Source organism: Perna viridis, chromosome 6 (genome assembly GCF_037379345.1).
Source record: "Perna viridis isolate PV_CMFRI_1.1 ecotype Kerala chromosome 6, ASM3737934v1, whole genome shotgun sequence".
NCBI classification, from domain to species: Eukaryota; Metazoa; Mollusca; class Bivalvia; order Mytilida; family Mytilidae; genus Perna; species Perna viridis.
In genome coordinates, this window is record NC_142450.1 from 30,049,857 (window position 1) to 30,076,708 (window position 26,852).

General features: G+C 34.2%; 1 long non-coding RNA gene and 3 pseudogenes across 1 annotated transcript; 3 read left to right on the forward strand and 1 right to left on the reverse strand.

The window, feature by feature from the left end:
• The first annotated feature begins 365 nt into the window (after window positions 1-365).
• LOC148614483 (uncharacterized) lies at window positions 366-2,137 on the forward strand (annotated as a pseudogene).
• A 627-nt stretch (window positions 2,138-2,764) lies between these two features.
• LOC148614484 (uncharacterized) lies at window positions 2,765-4,325 on the reverse strand (annotated as a pseudogene).
• Window positions 4,326-7,617: 3,292 nt separating this feature from the next.
• On the forward strand, window positions 7,618-25,785 carry LOC148614485 (uncharacterized). Its single transcript, XR_015923198.1, has 4 exons — window positions 7,618-7,954; window positions 9,286-9,350; window positions 15,446-15,512; window positions 24,704-25,785. It is a non-coding gene; the product is annotated as an uncharacterized LOC148614485 (long non-coding RNA).
• On the forward strand, window positions 9,537-10,785 carry LOC148614486 (uncharacterized; annotated as a pseudogene).
• Window positions 25,786-26,852: the final 1,067 nt, after the last annotated feature.

Sequence of the window (26,852 nt, forward strand, 5' to 3'; positions counted from 1 at the left end):
ATTTCTCGTTCTTACCTCCGAGATTGAAAAAATTCAAAATTTATTTTTCCAACGAGTGCGATAAATCGTCAAACGGAAACAAGGACAAGAAGACATCAATTTAAATAATACTTTGAGGGATTAGGGTGATAGGGGCTGAGGGACCTTGCTCTGTTTATTTTCATAGCCTTATGTTGTTATAAATATCTACTTTCTACATGTTTGTATCCGGAGCAAGTCACCTCCTCCATACACCAATTTTGTATATATTTCAATTAATATGATAAAAATTGCTGAGATATAAGAGGGATGACAAATACTATATCCAAGGTGTTTTAAGGCTGGGACAACTTGAAAGCTAGGTATTATTTTCTTATCCATTTCAGATGTCAAGTGATTCTGATACAGAGTGCCACCCTTCTGTCCAGGAAGTTGGAAGTTGGAAGGTGAAAGATTTGAAAGAATGGCTCAGAGCAAGAGATTTGAAAATAAGTGGAGCAAAAGATTGACTTGTGAACCGGGTATATAGACATTTGACTTCTGGTGTAGAATCTGATTGTGGCGACTATGTGAAAAACACATTTACAGTACTGAACATTAGCTCGATAAAATCTGATTGGAAAATATTAGAAGCAAGTGATATCCCACCCCTGTTTTGAAGGATGTTGATAACTATTTTCAAAAGAATCCAATGTCTGAGAGTAGAATAAATTTTGAAAAACATATGATTAAAGCTAAAAGATTTTGCAATGATAATTTTATAGTGTAATATTCCATAACAAAATAGATGATTATGAAACTGATTATTGTTACTTTAAAGCATGCCATCCGTGAGATTAAAAGTTCAGGTTGTAAATTCCGGTAAAATGTCTTCATTTTATTCGCTGTATGTTTGCCTATCCAAAAGGACAGATATATAATATCTGGTCTGTGCAATTGTAAGGCGGGGGATGCCGGATTTTGTGCTCATGTAGGTGCACTTCTATACACCTCAGAGAAAACAAAAAAATCATGTACCAATGATGCTTGTCAACGGGAGCGTCCCAGGCCCATTGGGAGAAAACCGAGCCCCAAGAGGGTCAAGGATATTACATTTGCAAAAACAGATAAAGATAAAACCGAGAAAAGAAAGCCGTATCCAGGAGCATACAAACCAAGTTCGTGTGAGAATGATGAAAGTCAGTTCTTAAGTGAAATATTAGATGGACTTAAAGATATTTATCCTACATGTGTTTTGTATAAAACATTAATGAATTATTGTTCAATGCAGAATTTTTTAGATATATTCAATCCTTCATTTGTGTACCATGATCAGGTTGATTTAAAATCTGAAACCTATGAAAATGTATTCTCAACATTCCTAAATGATTTGATCATCACCAATGAAATATCAAAACATCAGAGCTGGCAACACGTGGACAACATGTAAACAACAATTGGAGAAATGTCAAATCAAAGTTGTTAACTGCTTCTGTATTTGGAGATATATACAAAAGGAAAGTCATTGAACCGGACTGTTTAATTCGCCGTATTCTATATGATGTGTCACAACGAAATCTTAAAGTTAAGAGATTGGAATGGGGTCGCTCAAATGAATGTGTAGCATTGACAAAATATCAGACTATTCACCTAAAAACTTGTCAAGATGTTACTGTAGAAAAAAAGATCTATTTGAGAATACAAATTGCCCATTCTTGGGGCTAGCATTGATTCATTTGTATCTTGCAAAGCATGTGGTTGTAGCGTAGTTGAAATTAAATGTCCTTATGGTTCAGACAAAGATGTAATAACATGAAGTAAAAGGCAGCCTATCCAATGTGCTCTTGATGTAAAATTTTGCTGTGAATTGAAAAATGAGAAAATAAAATAAAAAACAAATCATAACTACATGTTCCAAGTTTAAGAACAAATGGCTTTGTACGAAGTAAAGTGGGCAGACTTTGTTGTGTGGACAACTAAAGGGATTTCTGTTACAAGAAGAACATTTGACAAATCTTTACGGAAAGATATGCTATTTAAGCTTCAATCCTTTCATTTGCATTCTGTTATACCTGAATTTTTCTCATGTAGGGTTAAAAGAGGACAAAAAACTATTTCCCTGTTATATAACATGATATATGATTCCACTTTTGATTTATGGGCAATTCTATCCATCTGAAATTTCTATCATACCATAAACCAATTAATTAAAGCTTTTTAAATAAAACGTGAAGAAACATAACAAATGAGACAAATTGATGTCTGGCCCTGCGTCGCATAGCAGCTGCGATTTATAGCTGCTGGGGAAATTGATATTAAAAGAGTGTTACTGACAGGTATATACAATGGTAACACAAAACCATGGAAAAATGTAAGAGTAATCAAGGGAACCAAGATTATAGCGGTAATCAAAAGAACGTAATCCAGGGACAAAGACCAGATATGGAAAACAGACATACACAACAAAGAACATAAAGTAACTAAAATCATACATACAAAGTAACAACAACAAATGAGCAACTCAGACACCACTAAAACTGGGAACAAGGACCCGGTGCACAGGTAGGATAAGCGTCCTCTGCTTTTCTAGAAACACTCGCTGAGTTCCTGATGAAGGCCACCACTACATGTAATGTTCTTGCTACATACCAAGTGTAAAAAGTTCTGGTTCAGTAGTTTCAAAAGAGTTGTAACAAGCTGACTGGGATGGATGGATGGATGGACAGTGTGACCAAACTCGTAGACATGCTTCCGCTTACGGTGAAACAAGTTAAAACACAAGATTTTTTTAAAATTTGTATTGTTTTTTTATTTACGGAGAACAAGTTACAAACATAAGTTATTGCAGAAGAGGAGGCAATAGGTTTGTCCATGAAATACAAATGACAGCTATTTGCTCTGCCAGATGTGCTTCTAAAAGAGGTAAACTAGAGTTCAAAATCTGAAAGTTTGTTAACTTGCTCCATTGTCATGCAATATTAACAGTTTTGAATAATTCTGAAGCTGACATCTGATGCTTTGTTGACACACGCGGAGGAACATTCAAACCAATGTCTGGAGGCAACAAGTCCTCAATGGTAAAGCGTTCGTCAGCCATTATCACATCACCTGGGGACAATTTTGGTATTAGTCCATCATGTTGCACTAAATGTCTGTCAGATACATTGCCTCCTCTCATAATTTAGATACAAATGAAACCGTTCCATTAGGTGTGACACCAATTAGTATTTTAAAAGAATTATGGTGCTTATACTCAGACCATGTCAACCACTGTGAAACAAGAGAAGAAGGTTTTCCAACAAAAAACACTGTGCAATCTAAGACAATTCTTGTATTAACATGGTCACTGAAGTGTTGTGGCAGATTAGCAAGAATTTGTTCTCTTGTATGGTCATATACAAAATTGCCCCAAGTGTTGAATATTCTAGATACTGTTGATTTGGAAATTCTGAATATATAGGCTAAATGTTCTGCATATTAAAAGAAATTCATCTACTGTTCTTAAAAACCTTTTCTTTTCCTGGCTTCAATTTTGAATTTTAGGTACATTGTACTTTGATAACCGTCTCATGAACAAATTAATTATTCGCCAAAGAATGTTGTCGGATCCTTCGGAATGTTAGCCTATAGGTTTACTTGATCAGGTAAAAATCCTAGATTTTTGTGATTCAATTGTTCGAACGTCGAACATAGATTCCATTAGGCAGTCCAATGCTTCCATCATATACAGATTTGTTTTAGTATACTGATATTATAAACCTCCTCCTTGGTGTATCAAAATTTATCAAATGAATCCCAGACGTATAAATTATGATAATACTAAACAGAAAATACCAAATAATCCATTTTTTACTGAAGCATTAATACTAATACTCTAGGGGTTTTGACATTGAAAAATATGTCAATGTAAGCGATTTTTCGGCGGGGTAGGGGTATATTTGTTTTATTTTACCGCAAAACCCCAAGTATTTCTATAACTTTTTTGGTACCATTGTAAAGCTGACACACCGGGCTACATGTTTAATGAAATAAAACGAAAAAGCCCAAAAAACACAAATTCCAATAAATTCTAAAAATCAAAAATACTATTACAAAAATAAAGTTAAATTTAGTTTTTGTTACATATTATTCAAGACATTTTTAAAAGATGTGGTGACATCTCAGCAGATCTCAAATAGACTGAAGACAAATTTGTTTGATACAACCGTTCATCCACCAGAAAAAAACTTTATATAAACCCTCGTTAGGTAAATTGTACCTAATTTAAACAACTTTATTTTCGATGGTCCTGTGAAATCATATTTAAGTTGGTACTTCCAATGAACAAATAACACAAACTGCTGGTGATGGCAAATCGCTTACCTCATACATAATGATTTTCTGCTGGGGAATTGTTGTATGGCTTTTCTCTCCTTGTCTGACAAACTGAATATTTACTGTCGCCTCCCACGTTGCTTTTTTTTAATTCCTCTGTCTTTAATATCTCTGCTATTAACTTAAGTTTTATACTACCATTGGTAATTTCCGAATACCAGTTCTATTATGAAACCGGAAAGTATGTTGCTGATGGTACTTCTGTCATTCCACAGCCTGTATCATATTTAAATAACCCCCATTTTTAATATTTAGTTGAACGTTACATAATACATTTTGATATTATCTTGACCTAATTGAAAGATTATTCAAGGGAACCAAGGTTACAGAAGTAATCCAAGGACAAAGAGCAGACATGGAGAAGAGACATACACAACAAAGAACATAAAGTAACTAAAATCATACATACAAAGTAACAAAAGCAAATGAGCAACTCGGACTCTAGTAAAAACTTAGACCAGATGCACCGGTAAGGTAAGCGTCCTCTGCTTTTCTAGAAACACCCGCCGAGTTGCTCGTAAAAATGTCGTGGTAGACGGAAGAGGAAAGGAAATCTATGACACGTTGAACAAATCAGTTTTCATGGCGCAGATGCATACACCGTTTCGATGAACGAGTTCATGATGACGACCATAAAACATTTGTAGGGATAACTTCAATCTTGTAGCAACATAACCCTGTTCCAGAAGCTTATTTGTTAGAATTCCAGAGCGACACAAAAAGTCTGCGTAGTTTCGGCAAGCTCTGGCATAACGTATGAGTTGTGATAGGAACACTCCATACGCAGGTGCTGAAGGGATGTTGCCACCGATGAAAGGAAAGTTGACAATTCATTCTGAATGTGAAGTCATCACGTTAGTCGTAAAGTTTGGTCAATCATTTCCTTTACCATCGATTTGTAAGTGTAGGTCATGAAATGAGGCTAATTTCACAGAGTCTGTAGTATCCTTTATCTCAAGTTCTTTGAGGGTAGATGCGATGTATCAAATCCCCCAAATTAGGATTGTTTAAAGATAATACGTCATCCATATAGCGGAAACTGAGATTAAAGGATCTAGCCAAACGATATTCTTTCTTTCGGATCAGATCAGCTATAAAGTCAGCCTCATAAGAGTGAAGTAATAGGTCAGAAAGTAAAGGAGCACAATTTGTTCCCATTGGAATGCCGATCGTTTGTTGAAAACACGTCCACCACACTGGACAAATTTGTTGTAGATTAAAACTTCCGGCATTTTGTTAACATCTTCTGTATATTTGGAAGATTGTTTGGAATTATTTCTTACGGAGTATGAGGAATCTCTACCATATAACTATATATTAGTATCTAGGTTTACCATATTTTGTAAACAAATATTGTTGTATATTGTTTTAAGTCGGGATTTTAACTGAGTATGGGGAATAGAAGTATTCAGTGTTAACAAATCAATCATAGGTTTTAATGCTATTATATTACGCTCCCGAAGGGAGCGTAAATGGCTGTGTTATCCACTGGGTCGTGTATACTTATGGACAGAAAAGGCATCAATATCCGATTTGTGCATGTAAATTCAGGAACTTAAAAACAGTATATTGGCTGCTTTATTTTCGTACACTTCGAATAATGTGATTGAGAACAGAACCAGTCTCAGTAGCGTTTTTGATTTAGTTCAAAACATATCATATTTTGTCCAAGATATGGATTGTCAAAACCGTCAACAGAAGGCGCTCCAATGTTTCCATTTCCCATAATTCCGGACGATTGCCAAAAACGACCCAAAGACATTTCCAACCACGACAATCGAAGCAATAACCGCGATTCGGGCAATAACATATATCCGTTTTTGAGTTAGTTTATACGCCCCGAAAGGGGCGTTTATGGTTGTATTATCAACTTGGTTTTGTATACTCATGACAAGAAAAAACATCAATATCTGGTTTGTATCTGTGTGATAGTGTGTAAATATTAAGAATTTGTGTTAAAATTTATATTTGAATACTTATTTGTAATTTGAATTAATTTTATTATATTGACTTTAGTTTGAAATAAAATCATTAATATATTCATATGAAACTTTTGTCTTTATTTAACACAGATTAATTACGGATTGTAATTGATTATGAATTGTATATATGTGTATTTTACATAGACGGACTTTGACAGTTGACAGTTTTCGTCTTGATTACTCTTCACTCTTACTATTTCTATATGGTCAGTTTTTACGCTTGATTTAGCCGCACACTCTTTACTATTTCATTGGTCCTTTTGAAGTCCAGGTAGTTGCGGATTTATGTTCAAGTCGAACACACGTATCTGATTTCTTCTGTTGCTTTAATTTGCAGTTTGATATTTTCTTATTCATGTTGGAGGAATTCTACAGTTAATTCATGTCAGTTTATTACTTTATCTTTACATTTTCGGTCATTATTCTACTCGGTTGTATTATTGATTTACATCGCTTTACGCACAGGTAACTTTCCATTTTAACATGTTATCATAGTCAGAATATGTATTGGGCGAATGGTGTGTGAATTATGTAAACTTTTAAAAGTAAATGTAATTTTCTAACAGGCATAATATTTAAGGTTAGAGTTATTGATTTATGCCTGAATTAACTTGATTTTAAATAAACGTAATGAATGACGAGCGACTGAGCAGAATGAGTCCGAGAGTAAATGAGTAAACTTGTAAATTTGATAAAATACTTTTGACTTACATTTTTCTTTTATTAAATTTGTCTAAGGCAGATATGAATTTCAGTGTATACAAGTCTGTGCAAAGTAACTATAATCTAATATTTGTTGTACAGGTATTATGACAGATTTGGTAACCTACCTTATGTTGTAATGAGGCATAACCTTTGTACCTCATATGAGGTATAGTAAATCGTTCAGTTTGTATTTGCTTATTTTACATTTGCTTAGTATTTTGCTTTGACTTGCTTAGCTTAATTTTGCTTAGTTACATGCTTTTGCTATTTGCTTTGCTAATTCAGTTTTCTTTAATAGGCTTATTTTATGTAATATTGAAGTTAACGAATGAGAGTAACTATTTTCATTTTGATCTTTTGGCAAGTGTTACACTGTTTCTAAGGACACAGAAAAGTAAATTTCGATCAGATAATATTTAAGTGTTCAATTTGTTAATTTTATGAATCTGTGACGCAATTACAGTTCAAGTAGTAATTTTTGAATGACAAACGTTTTGTACATCTATTAGAAAGATTTGATTTATTTCATGTTTAGAAAATTAGAAACTTATACACATATTTTCTTGTTACTAATAGTGATATTTTGTTACAGGGTTTATTCCTAAATGCTTCATAATAAACTATCCAGAACCTTACAACTTTGTGTTGACTAATGAATGCCTAACATAGTGCGATTACATTTTGGCGCCCACGTAATTTGGAGGATAGTGTGATATGGATCCGTTGGCTACGACCGGAAACCGGAATACTCAATGAAAGTTCCGTTAGTGTTAGTGTATACTGTTAACTAGCTCCGATCGGCGTATCCTGGTATTGTAAATAAGTGTGGCCATTTTTGACATTTTAAATTCCGGTACTCGAGTACGAAAACACATGGCAAATTGTGCACATATTCAAGGATAGGACCTGAAAATTTTGTGTTTATTCAATTATTTGTAAGTTACTTATGATTTATAATTTGAATATTTGTATATTTATCGCATGATTATTGATAAATAGTTGCAATTCATACAGAATTTAGTTAGAAATTTAACATTTTGACATTGCAATTTTGAGTACTATTTCAAGTGTAACTCAGATAATTTTGTTTGGATTTATTTGAGACACTTCATTGATTAGTAATTGTACGATGGTCTTGAGCAATGTTTTAGGAAGCATTCAAGACTTTAGGGGAACATTGTTTACTTTCATGATTAGTTATACATGTATGATACTTGACCACCGGACCACACCCCTCCTCTTCGAGGTCACTTAGGGTCAACACAGGTCAAGGTCAACCGGAAGTTTACTACATACACACTTCCTATAAAAACATGTACATATTTGTGACAGTTTAGCATTGATCGATTGTTTGAAAATTGAATTTTAGATTTTCAGAAATTACCTTAGTTGTTCACACTTTGATTTTGTCACATAAAAAGAGTTGATTTTGTATAGGTGCATACACACATACATTCTAGTAACTTGAAATCCTATACTTAGTTAGTTACACTTTCAGTTACATTTACATTTTTTTATGTACATGTAGGTAACATTTACTTGTGCACATGCAGTGACTTTATACATAGTTGAAAACATCAACATTGAGTGTGTATTACATGTGTTTATTATTAGCCACAAGCATATTGTATTGTTGAATTTTGCATAAATTTTCAGCACAGACATAGAAACATCTTCAAGTGTTGGTAAATTTAAATTTTGTTTATTGACTATAGGTGATAAATATAGAATAATAACTTAGTTTGAAAAGGGGTATGCAAGATTGATTAGTTTATTGTGCATGCTATAGGTATCCTACTAGTTTACCCTTTGCATGTTAACCTCAACCTACACACATACCTACTGACACTTATACTTTAGAGTGAGCTTTAGATACTTGAGTGTACTACTGTTTGCCATCTTTGAGACTTACTATTTGCTTGCCATCAGTGAGACTCGTCAGTTGTCTTCTTTGAGACTATTCTTGACATCTATATAGCTTACCTTGAGGTAGTTCTAGTATACCAATATTTACTTTACCTTACCTTAGAGACTCCTTTACTTAGAGTAAGTCTACCTTATACTAGTGACTATACTTAGACTTGACTTGAGTACATTAGAAAACATTATCTCATACATGTGAGCTTGGGTAAACACAGTCAGATTATACTACAGCCAGTTATAGTTTGATACGTATATCTATACACCGTAGTCGTAGCATAAGACTAGCCCATACATTAAGCTGAGTTGACTATTATATTTTGCCTTAATACTTGTTGATTTTCAGTTTGATAGAATCATCAAAATGTAAGTTTGTGCACTGAACAGAACTCAAGAACAGATAGAAGAATAGTAAGTTAGTATTTAGATTACTATTCTCCCCAGCCCTACATTTACTTTGTAGACTTTGTATTTTGTTTCAGACTAATATTTATCAGGTAAGTATTTATACCTGTGATTGACAGGTTCACTTACTGATTTTTCAATTTTGTCCTTACCCTTTCCACCCTTCAGTCGTTTTGATTTTTGAATTTCGACATGGCTACAAACTATCAGGAGGAGAAACCTGTAGTTACTCAACCGAAGAGTCCAACACTTTCGCCTGAGATGCTGAAGACTTTGGAAACGTTTGAGAAGATGGGCGTTAAACCCAAAGCAGAATCTCCTGAAGACTTAAAGAACTGGATGATGAACTATTTAAGGTCGCAAGGAGCATTTCAAGAACAGAAACTTACCACAGATGAAACACCACAACTTGCACAGCCACCTAAACCAGCAAAGGAAAGAGTGACAAAGATGGTTATGAACCATCCATCGAAAATAACATGGTTTTCTGGAACAGAACAAAAAGCAGGCGATACTACCTATGTGTTGTGGAGACATGAAGTACAGTGTTTACTCAAACAGAAATATGACGAGAATGCCATCTTGAATGCTGTTAGAAGATCTTTGAGAGGTGAAGCAGGACTTGTCGCAATGAGGTTGGAACTGAATGCAACATGATATCATCAAGAAATTAGATAGTATATGTTACAGCGTCGACAAGAAAGAAGAATTACTTGCAGAGTTTTATGGTTCACACCAACGACCAGATGAAAGCGTAACAGCATGGAATTGTAGGTTGGAAGGAATTATTGGAAAGGCAGTGGACAGAGGACTTGTACGTCGACAAGATGTTGACGCAATACTTCATGCCAACTTGTGGACAGGATTAAAACCATCCCCTAAAGATATATCAGGACATAAATACGATACCATTGGAGAGTTTGATAAACTACGTGTAGCTTTGCGACAGATCGAAAGTGACCACCAAAACAGAGACTCATCAGATACCAAAAAGCCACAAATCAACAAAGCTTCCCAACCAAGAAGTGACAGTTATGAATAAATCAAGGGTATGATACAGCAGATCAACACAAGACTAGATACCAATGATAAAAGGTGGGAGCAAGCACCATGGAACCAGCAACAATCAAGACAGCCACCACAATGGCAACCACATAGACAATCATCATCATGGCAGCCACATAGGAATACACCACCATGGCAGCAGCAAAGTCAGTCACCATGGCAACAGCAACCACATTACAGACAAGAACAGAGAGATAGAGGAAGAAATAGAGGTAGAGGACAAAGTACTAATAGAGGTAGAGATAACCAAGAAAAAGAGTACCAGTGCTGGAGATGCGGTCAGATGGGACATTTGAAGATAGAATGCAAGGTTAGGATGGACCATAGTAAACAGAATTTAAACTCCAAGAAGTCTATGCAGAGAGAACATTCATAGACTTACATGACAGCAAGGTTCCCAAAGTCAGCCAGGTCAAGACACCACCCGGACTCTTTGGACAGCTAACTGAAGTAAACATACAGATTAAAGGAATGACGATATCAGCAATTTTGGATACCGGCTCAACCGTTTCCACCGTTAGCCAGTCATTTTTCAACAACCATTTACAGACACCTTTCAAGAAGGTTGAAACCTTGCTAGATATTGAGTGTGCAGATGAACAACAGCTGCCATACATTGGATATACAGAAACTTACATACAGATACCAGGTCAACAACAGGAATTTCCATGTATACTCCTTGTAACTCCAGATAGCAGATACAACAAAGAAGTACCGCTGTTGATAGGAACCAATACACTTTCAACAATCATTGAAGAACTTAAGGTAAGTATTGGAGACAGATTTCTACAGGAGAGCAACTTAACCACTCCATGGAAGAAGATTTTGGGAGAAGACTTAATAAGTTTGTCTAACTTGTGTCTAATCCCTTTTGCATAATTACGCAAATAAAATATGTTTAAACTAAACCACTCTATTGTACCTCACACTCAGATGCATCACAATCAGAGAGAAACAACTTAAAAAAACAGCAACCGACTTCGAGTAGTTAGAAATGGAGAAATCAAGCCTGTAACCATACCACCAAACTCATCACAGTCACTGGATTTGTACACAAAGAAATACCGTATCAGGATTCATTAGTCATGCTACAGTCATCACCATTAGCCAGAGATTCTGATGATTTAGATGTCGAACCAACACTTATTGGATACCAACACCAAAGGAATGGACCATTAGATGTTAGAACTTCCAACGTTACCACCAGAACCATCAACATACCACCAAGAGCAGTCATTCCCGAGATACAACCAGATACCATTGTGTCACCACAAACAGCAACATCAGATGAAGAAGTCAAAGCAATAATGGACAAGATGGAATTTACTCAGAGTGATCTTACCAACGAACAATTTGAGAAAGGACTTGCACTTATCCGTTCCTACATAGATATTTTCTCCAAGAGTGATGACGACGTGGGACAGACTGAGATAGTTCAACACCGGATTGATTTATTAGACGAGAAGCCCTTTAAGCAGAGATACCGGCACATTCCACCGTCAACATATGATGACGTTCGAGAACATCTGAGACAACTTTAAGATGCAGGGATTATTAGACCATCACACAGTCCTTTTGCGTCCAACGTTGTACTGGTAAGGAAGAAAGACTCAAGCCTACGGCTGTGTGTGGATTACAGGACTTTAAACAACGTCACCAAAAAAAGATATCTATGCACTCCATAGAAGCGACGACCTTTTGGATTGCCTAGCAGGAGCAACTTATTTTTCTACAATAAACATGAAGTCAGGATACAATCAAATCGAGATTTATGAGCCGCACGAGGAGAGAACAGCATTCACAGTCGGTTCATTAGGTTTTTATGAGTACAACAGAATGCCGTTTGGTCTTACCAACAGTCCGGCCACTTACCAGAGAATGATGGAAGACTGCCTAGAGAATTACAATCTACGTATATGCTGTGTCTTCAAAGATGACATTGCTGTGTTACATATATGACATATGACATATGAAGAGCATCTGCAGAACCTGAAGCTGGTATTGGAGAGGATCAGACAAGTCAACTTGAAATTAGCTCCAAAGAAGTGTTCCTTCTTCAAGAGACGAGTCAGGTTTCTGGGCCACATGGTGTCAGAGTATGGGAAAGAGATCGACCCAGAGAAGACGGACAAAGTTACCACCTGGCCAGCACCATCATCGCCAGAGGAAGTCAGACGTCTTATAGGTTTTGTAGGCTACTATCGTTCGGTACATAAAGAACTTTAGTCAGATTACCAGACCACTCACAGATTTGATGCCAGTACCAACAGGCAAGAAAGGAACCAAAAGAAAGTCCAAGAAACAGAAAGAATGGAAATGGGGACAAGATCAGGAAAGAGCCTTCACCACCCTAAAACAGCTTCGTACGTCAGCACCTGTATTAGGATATGCGGATTCCACACTTCCTTTCGAGTTGCACACAGACGCCCCCGGAGTTGGATAAGGAGCAATCTTTTTTCACTAAAAAGAATGTGAGAAGCATGTGATATGTTATGCAAGCATAGGCCTTACTAAAACAGAGAAGAATTACCCGCCGCATAAACTGGAATTTTTGGGACTGAAGTGGGCAATCACCAACAAATTTAAGGACTACCTGTTCGGTCAAAATTTTACAGTATGGACGGACAACAACCCGCTTACCTATGTCCTAACCACAGCGAAGTAAGACGCTACAGGCCATCGTTGGTTAGCAGACTTAGTCAGCTACAACTTTAACATCAAGTACCGGCCAGAAAAGACCAATGCCGATGCAGATGGACTCAGCAGATTATCAACAGCAGAGGAAACAGCTGATATCAGTTGAGGCTCAGTACATGCCATCTGTAATACAACTGTATCAACACCATTTGCAGAATGTCTTGCCCTCAACCCCGACATAATAAAGGATGAAAATGACGAAGTAGAACATGGACCATCAACAACTGATGTTATAGATTGAACGAAAGCACAGCAGCAGAATAGGATGATCAAACGATGGATTGAGATGGTGGTGAAACAACAGAAACCACAACAGGGAGATCGGATATTGAAGATTATTGAAGGTATCCTATACAGAGTACACAACAGTGATGATGAGATGAAAAAACAACTTGTATTGCCATCACAGCTAGTAACGACCATTTTGCAGTCATTTCACAGTGATATTGGGCACCAAGGAAAGGACGGGACTCTCACTTTTTAGACTTCCAGAAAGACTCCACTCAGACCAAGGGGCACGGTTCGAATCCAAGCTGATAAAAGAGTATGTAACCTGACAGGAATGGTAAAATCCCGCACCGCCAGTTACCATCCACAGGGGAATGGACAATGCGAGAGGTTTAACCTGACATTAATCAACAGATTAGGCTGGGAACCCTGGAAAAAAACAAAAAAGAAACTGGAAGGCTTATGTTTGACCATTAGTTTACTGTTACAACAGCACCAGACATGAATCTACAGGCTACTCACCGTACTCTTTGATGTTAGACAGGAACCCACGATTGCCAGTTGACGTAGCGTTTGGTCTTAGGAAGGAAGCAAAGAATCAGGATTACATCAATAACATGAAGGAAAGACTGGAATATGTATACAAGGCTGCAGCAGCGACATCAGAGAAAGGTCAACAGAAACAGAAGATACTACGATACTAAAGTTCGGGGAGCAACCATACAGAAAGGAGACAGAGTGCTGGTACGAATCAACGCATTTGATGGACGCCACAAGCTCTCCGATAATTGGGAACAGGATTCGTATCGTGTACTGGAGCAGCCAAACCCAGTGTACACAGTGCAGAAGGAACATGGAGTTGGAAAGAAATGTAACCTGCACAGAAACCATCTTTTGCCTGTAGGATATTTTACAGACACACGGAAGGAGGACAAACCAATTCCGAAGCCAAGGAATAGAAAGCTAACCGTACCACTTGTCACAACACCTGATAGACCGGTACCAATTCCAGACTACAGACAGAACGAATCTTCTGATGAGGAGTCTGTGGAGTTAGTGATGACCGTGACTCACCCGTTACAGACTCATCATCACAGCCAGGACAGCAGACCTAATTAGATATAACAGAGATTTGGGAATCTGATAGGGACGCCCTTTCTCAGGCTGACGAATCTACACCAGTTGTTGAGACAGATTCAGAAACTGAACAGAGAAGCGCTTTGAGTAGTAGGAGTGACGCAGCACACCAGGCAGAACCGCCTGATGATAGCTCTATGTCATCCTCGCATACTGTTAGACGTCTACCAGAGAAAGGAAACCACCAGCATGGATGAGGTCAGGTAAGTACGACTTATCGCGTTCTGTGTGTTCAGTTACAGACAAGGATTGGTACCAGAAGATCCAGTGCATAACATCATTAGCAGATACCAACATGTTTCACGATTTACAGAAAGAAGCAGCAACGGCCATTCTGGACATCATTAAAACTCCCAGTGGCAAATGACGGGACGTCATTTCTGATCCGGGGGGAGTATGTCATAGTGTGTAAATATTCAGAATTTGTGTTAAAATTCATATTTGAATACTTATTTGTAATTTGAATTAATTTTATTATATTGAGTTTAGTTTGAAATAAAATCATTAATATATTCATATGAAACTTTTGTCTTTATTTTAACATAGATTAATTACGGATTGTAATTGATTATGAATTGTATAAATGTGTATTTTACATAGACGGACTTTGACAGTTTTCGTCTTGATTATTGATTACTCATACTTTTTCTATATGGTCAGATTTTACGTTTGATTTAGCTGCACACTCTTTACTATTTCATTGGTCATATCTTTTTTGGTGGTTTATCCCTTTTGAAGTCCAGGTACTTGATTATTGATTATTGATTTATGCCTGAATAAACTTGATTTTAAATAAACGTAATGAATAACGAGCGACTGAGCGGAATGAATCCGAGAGTGACTTGGTGAACTTGTAAATTTGATAAAATACTTTTGAGTTACATTTTTTTTAATTAAATTTGTCTAAGGCAGATATGAATTTCAGTGTATACAAGTCTGTGCAAAGTAACTATAATATAATATTTGTTGTACAGGTATTATGACAGATTTGGTAACCTACCTTATGATGTAATGAGGCATAACCTTTGTACCTCATATGAGGTATGGTAAATCGTTCAGTTTGTATTTGCTTATTTGACATTTGCTTAGTATTACGCTTTGATTTGCTTTTTATTTGCTTAGCTTAATTTTGCTTAGTTAGATGCTTTTGCTATTTGCTTTGCTAATTCAGTTTTCTTTAATATGCTTATTTTTATATAATATTGAAGTTAACGAATGAGAGTAACTATTTTCATTTTGATCTTTTGGCAAGGGTTATACTGTTTCTAAGGACACAGAAAAGTAAATTTCGATCAGATAATATTTAAGTATTCAATTTATTAATTTTATGAATCTGTGATGCAAATTACAATTCAAGTAGTAATTTTTGAATGACAAACGTTTTGTAAATGTATTAGAATGATTTATTTCATGTTTAGAAAATCAGAAACTTATACATATATTTTCTTGTTACTAATTGTGATATTTTGTTACAGGGTTTATTTCTAAATGCTTCATAATAAACTATCCAGAACCTTACAATATTGTGTTGACTATTTAATGCCTAACATAGTGCGATTACATCTGCATTTTCAGTAGCTGAAAAGCAGCACAATGGCAGCTTCATTTGCGTATGTGTGCGGCTAATAGAAATATCAGACCATGACAATTAGCATAAAGCTTTAGGACATATATATACAAGTTTACCATACTTGAAGGTTATGAGAATACTACATCAAATCAGAGCTTGAGGAATGAAGCAAGCAATCTTAATCAACATTTGTTTCTTCATCACTTGACTGATAACCAAAACTGGCCGCACTTTAGGGACACATTGAAGATAATCATCATTTCTTGTTATATTGCAATTATTATGCGCACCACAGGAGGTCACTGTAGTCTGTCAGTTAGACCTTAACATAATATTGCCGACAGACATTTAATTTTTCATAGAATATTGATTTTATTTTAAAAAAAAAAACTACTTTATTGATCTATTCATCAGCATTATAAATGATATATTTATCATGCACTTTAATTTAATTATTGCTAGATATTATAAATCATTTCAAATCAATTCCATCTTCCTTAATCACATTTATCATATTAAGATAATAGTCTTGAACTGATTGTCTCCAAAAGATCTTTCGAATTTTTTGAATAGTAACATGGGGAAATTGGGCGACTACAGTTTCTCTCCATCTTTTGCTATCCAATATGGCCGTTTTGCTTTTTTTCCAGATCTTATCAATTCTATCAGTTTCATTAGCGAGTCTTCTACACCAACAGTTTTTCGTAAGGTCCAATTCATTTTGATTTTTATCTTATAAACCTTATAATCTTGGTAATTCGTTATTCTTTGCTTCCTACATTTAATTAGCTGTTGAATATTTTGTTGGGCTATCGTATTTTGAGGACGTTTCTCGTAAATTTATTGAAAAGGGTTTGTAAAAAATGTAAAGTTGCTGCAGTTTTTGTCCAGGTCCAGGTTTGACGTTCGTATTAAATATTTTAACTTATTGCTAATTCTCAACATTGAAAAAAAATGTTTTCTTTTTTTTTTTGATTTTATTTTGTGCATCTTAAAAGCGATAATGTTCAAGTGTCATCAGCAAACTTCTGGTCTTCGAGACGTGAATTAAAGGTCAATCAAATGCCTTTTGGTTCTCTGTATGATGTTTTACCGACTCAACAACTACCATTAGGAAAGAGAGAGGAGAGTGAAGTCAACTGTGATTTACACAAGTTGTTACAGGGAATGGTTCAGTCATTGTGTATTACCAGGCAGAAAAAATGTCATATATGTATTTTATCATTTTGGTGAGCTTTTGTGGAATTCCATAATGTCCAATAATTTTAAGAAAGACCTGGTGGTCAATGCGTTCAACATTTTCTTTAGTGTTTGCCGTTCTTTTGTACCTTCAGTAATAATTCTCAGTATTGATTTCATTCTGCTTATGATAATGCTGCACAGCAGTTTGCTTGGAATTGATAGAATTTGATAGAAAAGTAGAGAATCTCAAGTTGTTACTATTCATCACGTTTGTCGTAAAGTTTGGTCAATAGTTTTCCTTTACCATCAATTTGTAAGTGTAGGTCAAGATATGAGGCTGACTTCACAGTGTCTGTAGTATCCTTTATCTCAAGTTCTTTTGGGTAGATGCGATGTATCAAATCCCCGAAATTAGGATTGTTTAAAGATAATACGTCATCTCTATAGCGGAAACTGAGATTGAAGGATCTAGCCAGACACTGACAACATACTACCAGAAGCTATTACCTCAGTACCTCAGTCTATAGTTTACATGTATTTCTACTATCAAATACAATCTGGAAGAAAGAAAAAATACTAGGTGACAGACGTAAAGGACTCTTTGTTAAGATCTAAAAAGAAAGGTGAAAAATCACATAGTAATCATATTAGATCCTGTCATGAATATCGAAATGTATAAAAGTGTCCATTATCTTACACTAGCTTAAAACGAGATATTTAGTGAGTACAAAAAGTAAAGTAACGTAAAAAATGCCAACTTAACAGGTAACAAACTGCCGATCCATTTAACTAGAAATCGAGCTTATATTGAATATAGCTGCCAACAAAATAACTAAAGCCGAAGTTACCTAAGCCATAAGAAGCCTGAAAAATGAGCAAGTAGGAGAGAGTAATCAAGGGAACCAAGGTTATAGCGGTAATCAAAAGAATGTAATCCAGGGACAAAGACCCGACATGGAAAACAGACATACACAACAAGGAACATAAAGTAACTAAAATCATGCTAAATAACAAAAGCAAATGAGCAACTCGGACTCCACTAAAAACTGGGAGCATGGACGAGGTGTACCGGTAGGGTAAGCGTCCTCTGCTTTTCTAGAAACACCCGCCGAGTTGCTCATAAAAAGTCAAGTCCGGGGATAAACGAGGAAAGGAAAACTATGACCCGTTGAATACATCAGTTTTCATGGTGCAGATGGATACACCATAACGATCCACGAGTTCATGATGACGACCATAGAACTTCTGTAGTGATGACTTCAATCTTGTAGCAACATAACCCTGTTCCAGAAGCCTACTTGTTAGAGTTCTAGTGCGATACAAAAAGTCTGCGTAGTTTCGGCACGCTCTGGCATAACGTGTGAGTTGTGATATGAATACTCCATACGCAGGTGCTGAAGGGATGTTGCCACAGATGAAAGGAGAGTTGACAATTCTGATGCTTTGTGTTATACCAAAGTAAGATTAGACACTTCAAGATAAGATATTCAATTTATATTCCATGTGATGTACTTTGATGCTATTTTTAAAGTAATTACCATGATGTAATATGATCCAAATAGCTTTGTTACAAATCAGGCATTTGCGATGTTCAAATATACATTTTCCTAGTTGCAATTTCTGGAACTACCGCGAAATCACCCTTTTTAATGATTTGTAAATATTTACTTTATGTAAACAATTTATATGGCAATGACATAAACAAAAATGAAGCTATTTGCATTATTCATGAATGTTCAGGCAAGTGAAACAAAAATATTAAAATGGCTTGAAATCATTTTAAGTAATGATGTACAAATAATCTGATCTGTTTTATGATTGTTTAATCCAACAATGCAGGTAAAAAAAACACTTCGTCGTGAAAGCTTGATTTATCGTGATAAATTTGGTTCAAAACAGAAGTTGATATATTTACTATTATGTGTTCACTCAATTAGCATCGCATTATATAAATGAATTAAGTTATTTAAAACCTGACTCAACGAGTGTGGGATTTATATGAATCAGCTTGAAGATTCCATTCCGTTGGTCCGTCGGTCCGAAATAACTTTGTTTTGATCAACTTTCTTATACAGTGTACTCTATAAACCATCGACAAAAATTCTACCAACGTCACATTAACATTGGCTGTGGATAAAATGACATTTCTGAACAATATCTTTTACAAATACGGAACTTATTAACATTTCGAATAATCCAAAATTATGTAATAGATAGATTATTTAGTAATATTATACCCGCCTTTGTAAAACTCTTAGATACAAAGGTTGTTCTTAGCATAACAGTGTTTTGTTGAAACTTTTATGAGTTTCGAAGTCTTTTGAGGATATTATTATTATTATTATTATTATTATTATTATTATTAGTTTGTTTTGTTTTCTTTCCCTTTTTCCAGGATTCTTATAAAAGGTGTAATTATAGGTTGTCACACCTTTAGTCTTCATCCCGCCTTGACAGGCTCGATTGTTTTATATACAAACATCGTCACTAAATATTAACTGTTTCCTTACTGGAAATCGGGTTTAACGATAAACAATAGCTACATTTTACAGTATAGAAAAATTGATTTAGTAAACTATAATCCGTCCGTGAGAGGATAATCAAGGATGTTTATAACACTTTCGGTCCATAACAGAGGAGAGACAACTTACTGGTCGGTCAAAAAAAGTCTAGAAAAGGAATTAAAGAGGATAAAATGTATTAATTTAAATGGTCATATTAAATCAAAGTCTGTGTATCCGTTTACATCAAGTACACAAATTCTAATCAATATGAAAAACTATTATTTAAAAGTCTTGCTTTATCTTTCTGTCAATAATAATTGATTTCAATAATCAAGCGCAATCTTAACAAGCCTTTGATCGAGAAGTAGTAAATTATGTTGTTTACGTATTCAATTCGGTGGTTTGAATTAGTACACCCCTTCACAGGTACGATAGATCAACATGTATTCCTACAAAGGTTGCTTTCGTAAAAAAAAATTCTATAACTTTTTTATTTCTAAGAGACGTATTACCTATTTTGTCGACTTTCCTTTACTTTCAATATCTACATTAAATAATTGATTGCATGTTTAAATAAAAGTGATAAATAATCCTTATTTTCCTGTTGTTTAATTTGAAATATCTTACAGAAGTATGAATTCCAATGAGCAAATAGTGTTTAAAATCATGTTTAAATTATTGCCCCACACAAATTTCATTACCTATATTAGGTAAAATTACAAACATTAATTTCGAAAACCCTCTTTCAAGGGGGAGATATTGGCGGGAAAATGTTCTATAAACATGTGTTTTTCTAACATGAAAAAAGTTCAATGACCACTCATTTTCTTTTTGAAATACAAAATAACGACAGATAAGTGCTCTTATTTTGTAAGAAATTTTATAAGTTTTTTTTTTAATAGTAAACAAAATTCCCTACGAAATTTATATTTAAAGATGTACAAAAATTGCTTATTTTAAGGCTCGGTTATCTCGGAATTAAGTTTGGTGACATATGGTTGTCATAAATCTTTAAAATGTAGGTGCAACTCGTGCATTCCGATTTCTTTATATTAAGATTTAGAACTAAAATAACTAAAAAAAAAAAAAAATATTCCCCAACGAGTGAATGATAAATGATGCAGATTTAAGGAATACGCATTGTAAATATTGACCATTAATTTCAATTTAAAATGTTTGAGATATTAAATTGTATCGAATTAAATGCTCATTTTTTTTTCAGATATCAAATTTAATTTACAAGGCAATGGTTTATTCAAATATTTGCATATGCAAAGAACATTTTCTTTCTTTCCATATCTTAAATCATTTATTGCAAGATCGGGCTAAATGTAGACAATCTGAAGCATTCACATCAACTCGATTAACATGATGTGGTCATTCAGTCGGCCTTTTATTTTTGAATATAAAATAAAATCGCTCTTATAATGCACAGAGTGTATCGTTAAGTGAATCCATTTGTTCCGAGAAAAAACTATTTGTTCACAAGGCTATAGTTTTTTCGTTTCTCTTTCATCTACCCTGGACGTGACATTAGCAACTCATGTGTATCTAATAATAAACAGAGGATGCACCTGATCCATGCTAAAAGTTTTCATTGGAATCCCATTGGCTCAAATACTTAAATTTGTTCCCTTTGTATGTGTTATTTTGATTGTTGTAAGTGTTCTTAAGAATATTCGCAGGTTTCAAAAGTTTTCACTTCCTTCGCCGGGCATGGTGTAGAAATAATTTGACGTCCGTATAGTAAATTTAAAGGCGTCAAGAGTTGTCCATCATCTGCGTTCGTAGAGATATAGGTAAACGTCAATCGTTTATAATTGCCTCAATTTCTATTATGACTGTTTGTTGCATCTCTGGCGATAAACATAATCGTCCCAGTATTTTTAATAGACAAAACTTGTATTTCACACCAATTAGTTTTTTCAAGAGTTCGCCATAACATGATGCACGCTAGTTCGTTGTCATACACGCACATGTTAAAATCCTTGTGAGTAAATCGTAAAATAGGTATAGAGATAGTAGGACCATCTAAGTGGGTATAAGCTGTCATCGTTTTCCACATTTTTAATTCTATTGGCGTAGTTTTATTGGTTGGCGTAGATAACCTCATTTAGGACACATACAGATTACAGTTTCAGTCCTCCTTTCAGCCTTCATTCTCTACTGGTGGTGAGATACTGTTACTTGGATTTTGTTTTGTTTTATTTTTTATTGTTTTTTTTCTGTTTTTGTTTGTTTGTTTGTTCGTTTGTTTGTTTTTGTTTGTTGTTTGTTTGTTTTTTTTTTAATTGTTCTTTGACGAAACGCCGCTGTTCATACTAAATTGAAATATATGAATTGAACAAAACACTTTCTTTTGTATTATATTGGACGAACTTAACAGTTATGACTATATTAGCTTGTCCTATGTAACTTTGTATTACTCAAATCTACTAAACTACTGTTTTCATATAAATACTAAGTAATTGTAAAATATTTCATTGCCTTAAAAAACTTAATTCAACCCATATGGAAAGAGGAAATGTGAAGAAGCAAAGACCGCAGATTTAAAATAAAAAAGGTTGATAATTTTATAATTAAATAAATGCTTTTGCTTTTTTTGTTTTTTTTTGTTTTTTATTTTTTATTTTTTTTTATGTTTATTTTATGTTTTGTTTTTGTTTTGTTTTTGTTTTATGTGTTTTTTGTTTGTTTGTTTGTTTGTTTGTTTGGTTTTTTTTGCTTGGTTATTTTATTCTCGTGGGGTTACCAATGTGCATTCATTTCTAGGCTTTATTGGACATATTTAGTGGAAAGAAACTACACGTGACATGTTTTGTTGAGGTGGTTTAGCATGCATATGTACCCTCTTTACAATACTTTATGCTGGTAAAGGTAATGCTGTAGTTGGGATTATTTAGAAAACCTAATTCAGACCAGAGCATTCTTCTTAGATCGATTGACAACAAATTTAGGTCAATGTTTAGAACATGGGATTGAACAAGTCAAATGTTATGGCCAGTGATTATAACCTAATTATAATGGTGATTATCAAATGTCCAAATATTTTGTTTTGCACAGAAAAAGTATTACATTTACAGAGAATAATACAGCATATCGAAAATTACAATATATATGATTTTTTTTGCATCGTAACCTTTTAAATAGACGCTTATGGAAGTGTCCGATCGTCTTTGATCGCAAAAAAAATACCAACTGTTCTTATCACACCGCATATTGGACCCATTTTAATATAAACGTTCAATCACAACAATTTTTCCAGATCTATAACCTATACGAGCTATGGTAGGTAAATTTTGTATCACAGCTGTCTTAGATGTTATATTTGTTTGGTTGTTTTCTTTTCCATCGTGGTTAGGTATGCCGGAATGTGTGCTAACGTGGCATTTTCAAAAATTTGTGGAATGGTTTTGATATTATACGTAATTCTCTTTTAGTGTTAGTAAATAACTATTAAATAAATAACACTATTCCAACTTGTTTTGTACTCTTTATGTATGTAAGTTAGTAGATTGAATGATACTCTAGCATCCGTGTTTCTTAGAATTTTTTTCGTCATTTTTGTCTTAAATTTCGGAAAGCGGAATAAATAAAGTTACTGGTATGAAAAAAATGATTTTTTAGCAAAGACCATATACTATTTTTTAACGTTTTTTTTCATTGAACAACAATAACAAAATCGTATATTTATGCTGAGGTTTATGCAAGTAGAATACACAAAAATCTTAAAAGGCCAGATTGTCTAACAGTTACCAAATTTATGATATATATATTTTAGTTTCAAATCATATTAAGTCAGAAGGCATTTGAAAATTCATTTTAATTTCAATTTACCTTATTTTTCAGAGTACGTAGTAGACGATCATCTCGTTAAGCATTACCATTAGTTATACTATTTTTTTTTACCAATCAAAATCTACCTGAAACAATAGAAGACGGTAAAAAAATGTGGGATGCATGAAGTATTTTAAATAGTCATTTTACAAAAATCAACAAATGGATTGTATCGGACCAACGACCTGGAAAGTCAACCACTCTCTATGAGATTAATAACATTTGCACAACGCCAAATTATTTTTAAAATGAGGGCATGATACATTTTATTAAGTGACGTTACAATTTATGTTTTTCTCAAGATTTTAGAAAAAACATTAATTTCCCAGTAGTTTAATGAGGTTGATTTGCATTGTAAAATATACGGTTGGCTTCACTTCTGAAGGACATGTAAAAGTAACTTGAGCTTTTTATATTCTACCTTCCAGGTCTCAGTTTGGCGTTAATATTCAGGCAGATTTCTAACGTGAAGTGCATATTTTTAGGATTTAAAAAAAATATGTAAATTGGTTCGATAAAATTTTCTCTTATGAAGCATTTCTACAGACATGTGAAAAATTAATTTCCCGCAAAAAAGTAGAGTTATTCCACGAAGATCGGTCAGAAAAGTAGACAAAAAGAAAACGCACAATATTTTTATACCTTCCATGTTTTGACGTACACCAGCTCAGGGATCTTCAATGCAAGACTGGTACTTCCAGCCTTATTTTTCAACGTTTTATCTTGTATCCATTTCGTACACTTGTTGTGATTAATAAGAACTTGAAGAATTTCATCCATGTTGATTTCATGGAAAAAAATCTCCCTTTGTTTTTCATTATTTTTTTTTACTTTTTGTTCAGATTTCTCTTCATAACTTAATTAAAACAAAAGACTTTATTGACGCGTTGCTTGTTGAGCAATATCAATCACGTTTTAAACACGTGCGAAATATTCGAATAGACCGTTTTCATTTTAATTTTCAACCAATGAATAACGTTTCTTTTCAAGTTTTATAAAGCAATACTTGAAACAAAAAATAAATTATCATTCACCTGACAATGCACTTTCAGTTAAAAAATATGTCTTCCCTATAAAGCACCGAAAAATTAGTACTTACGTTTTATGTGCACTCGTACAACTATCATATTCTGTTGTAGGAAGGGGAACACGAACAACAAAGATAAAGTTTATATCAATGAAGCCTATGCAGATGAGAGCAGACCCACTGTCATATTCTCTTCGAAGCTCTTACGCCTTTTTGTACACACTAACATATATCATCTACTCCATTCAGATATTGAAGGAATTTCATCAATGTGCCATTGTTATTGCAGCGATTTTTAAACAATATTCGAGATGAAGTAAAACATGAATACATAACATTTTATGCACTGACATATACTTATTTGACCTTGTTTGGGAAAAGAATTTGGGACGAATGATATAAAACTTTTGGGTTTTTTTTTTTAAACCTATATATTACTATTATTTATCATAGCAGTAAATACAGCAATCTTGTATGACTGATAACTTATAAATATTTGATCTGTATCAACCATTTTGATATCAAACCCTTTATCACACCCTTATATCATACGGCTGATTCTTTATTACGCTCCTACACGATACCTCTAAAATTTTCATTGCGGGATCTCTTGGACTGTTTAGTAACTGTACTACTCTCCTTTTATATATGTGAAAGTATGATAAAATGATTATTACATGGCAAAATCTGCACCACATGAAGTATCACCCACGATAACTATCAGCCCTCGTGCTAGCGTGTTATACGGATTTTGCCCTTTTATATTCTCTAAAAAAGTACTTAACTCTTTCTTGTAATGAGAATTTGAATTCGAAGTCATTAACTTTTTATTATCTCATTTTACATGATACAGTTGTCCCCTTTTTTTGAAAATCGAACACTTACATACCTTATCTGTTGCAAAATTAATCGGGTAAATTTTATTACAGCTTTATAACAAGTTCACCAGTACAACGGGCTTATAAACATTTAAAGGTCATAAAATAGTATATGCATATTTTAGTATCATAGAGCCATACTTTGGAAGATATCAAACTTTGCTTTTAAAGTACGTAAAATTTATAGTAGCATTCTGGCATGTGTTATATAATGTTGACCTTCAGTAACTTAATATACGTAAAGTGCACTGCCGTTAAATGGTTGACTTTCTAGTTTTTAATGTACTAACTACTGAATGTTTAATAAAATTGATTACATGACAATATTTTTTTCTGGTTGTAAAAAAGCAAACTAGGTTGTGCGTACTGATAAAAGTATAGTTAATGTATCAAAATATCAGCAAAAACAAAAGTGGGAAAACAAAATAAAACAATATATTTAAATCGATTGTGTATGTTTTCATCAAGGCAAGATAGTTTATTTTTCATAAACTAACTTGGGACTGTGATGTCAGTAACATAGATCAGTCCGCAGTCCGCAATTCAAATAATTCCAATCTAAGGCAATGACCTTTTTTTATACTGAGGGGATTGATTATTCCAAATTTGTTCTTCCACAACCATGCACAGAAAAAAATATTATGATCCAATTTTCCCCATTACCAAAGAATGTCGATATTTAAATAGAAAAATTAACCCAGGCTGCTGCTGAAAGAAATGTTCTGACCCAAATAAAATCCCCCTTTCGGAGAAGAAATGTGCTCTACCTTAATAAGGCTTTAATGAAGGGAAGAACCTAAATTTTGACTTTATTTGATTAGAAATTAAATAATAAGGATTGTTTTAATAGTAGATGAGCAACACTTTACAAAAAACTTATAACATTGACCATTTTTTTATGATTAGGGTAAGCGGCCCTATATTGCTTTTCAAAAACAACAACTGAATTGCTCCTTTCATTTCAAGGTTTATTATAAGAATATTTTGGGCGAGTAAATTTTCGCAATTTTAAGCAGATGAAAAAATTCGCGGATACAAATTTTCACAGATTCGTAAGCATAAATTAAATATCGAAATTCACATTCTCCATGTCCGACCCGACACTACCAGCCAACCTTTTCGGGGAGATAAACTTTCGCGAATTTGATGGGCTCGCGAAAATCGCGAACGTTTATATCAAACGAAAATTTATTGGTTTACGGTATTTGTTTTGTCGCTAGACTTCCAAGTTTAGAATTTTTTTATAGGAACGGTTTCCAATTATTTCACTATCAATAGATATCCAGATTGTAGTGTAATGGGAATCGAATGCAAATATGTATTACATATTTGCTTTAAACTTCACAATGGTCACAATCAACCTTTTTACGTATCACTTTGGTT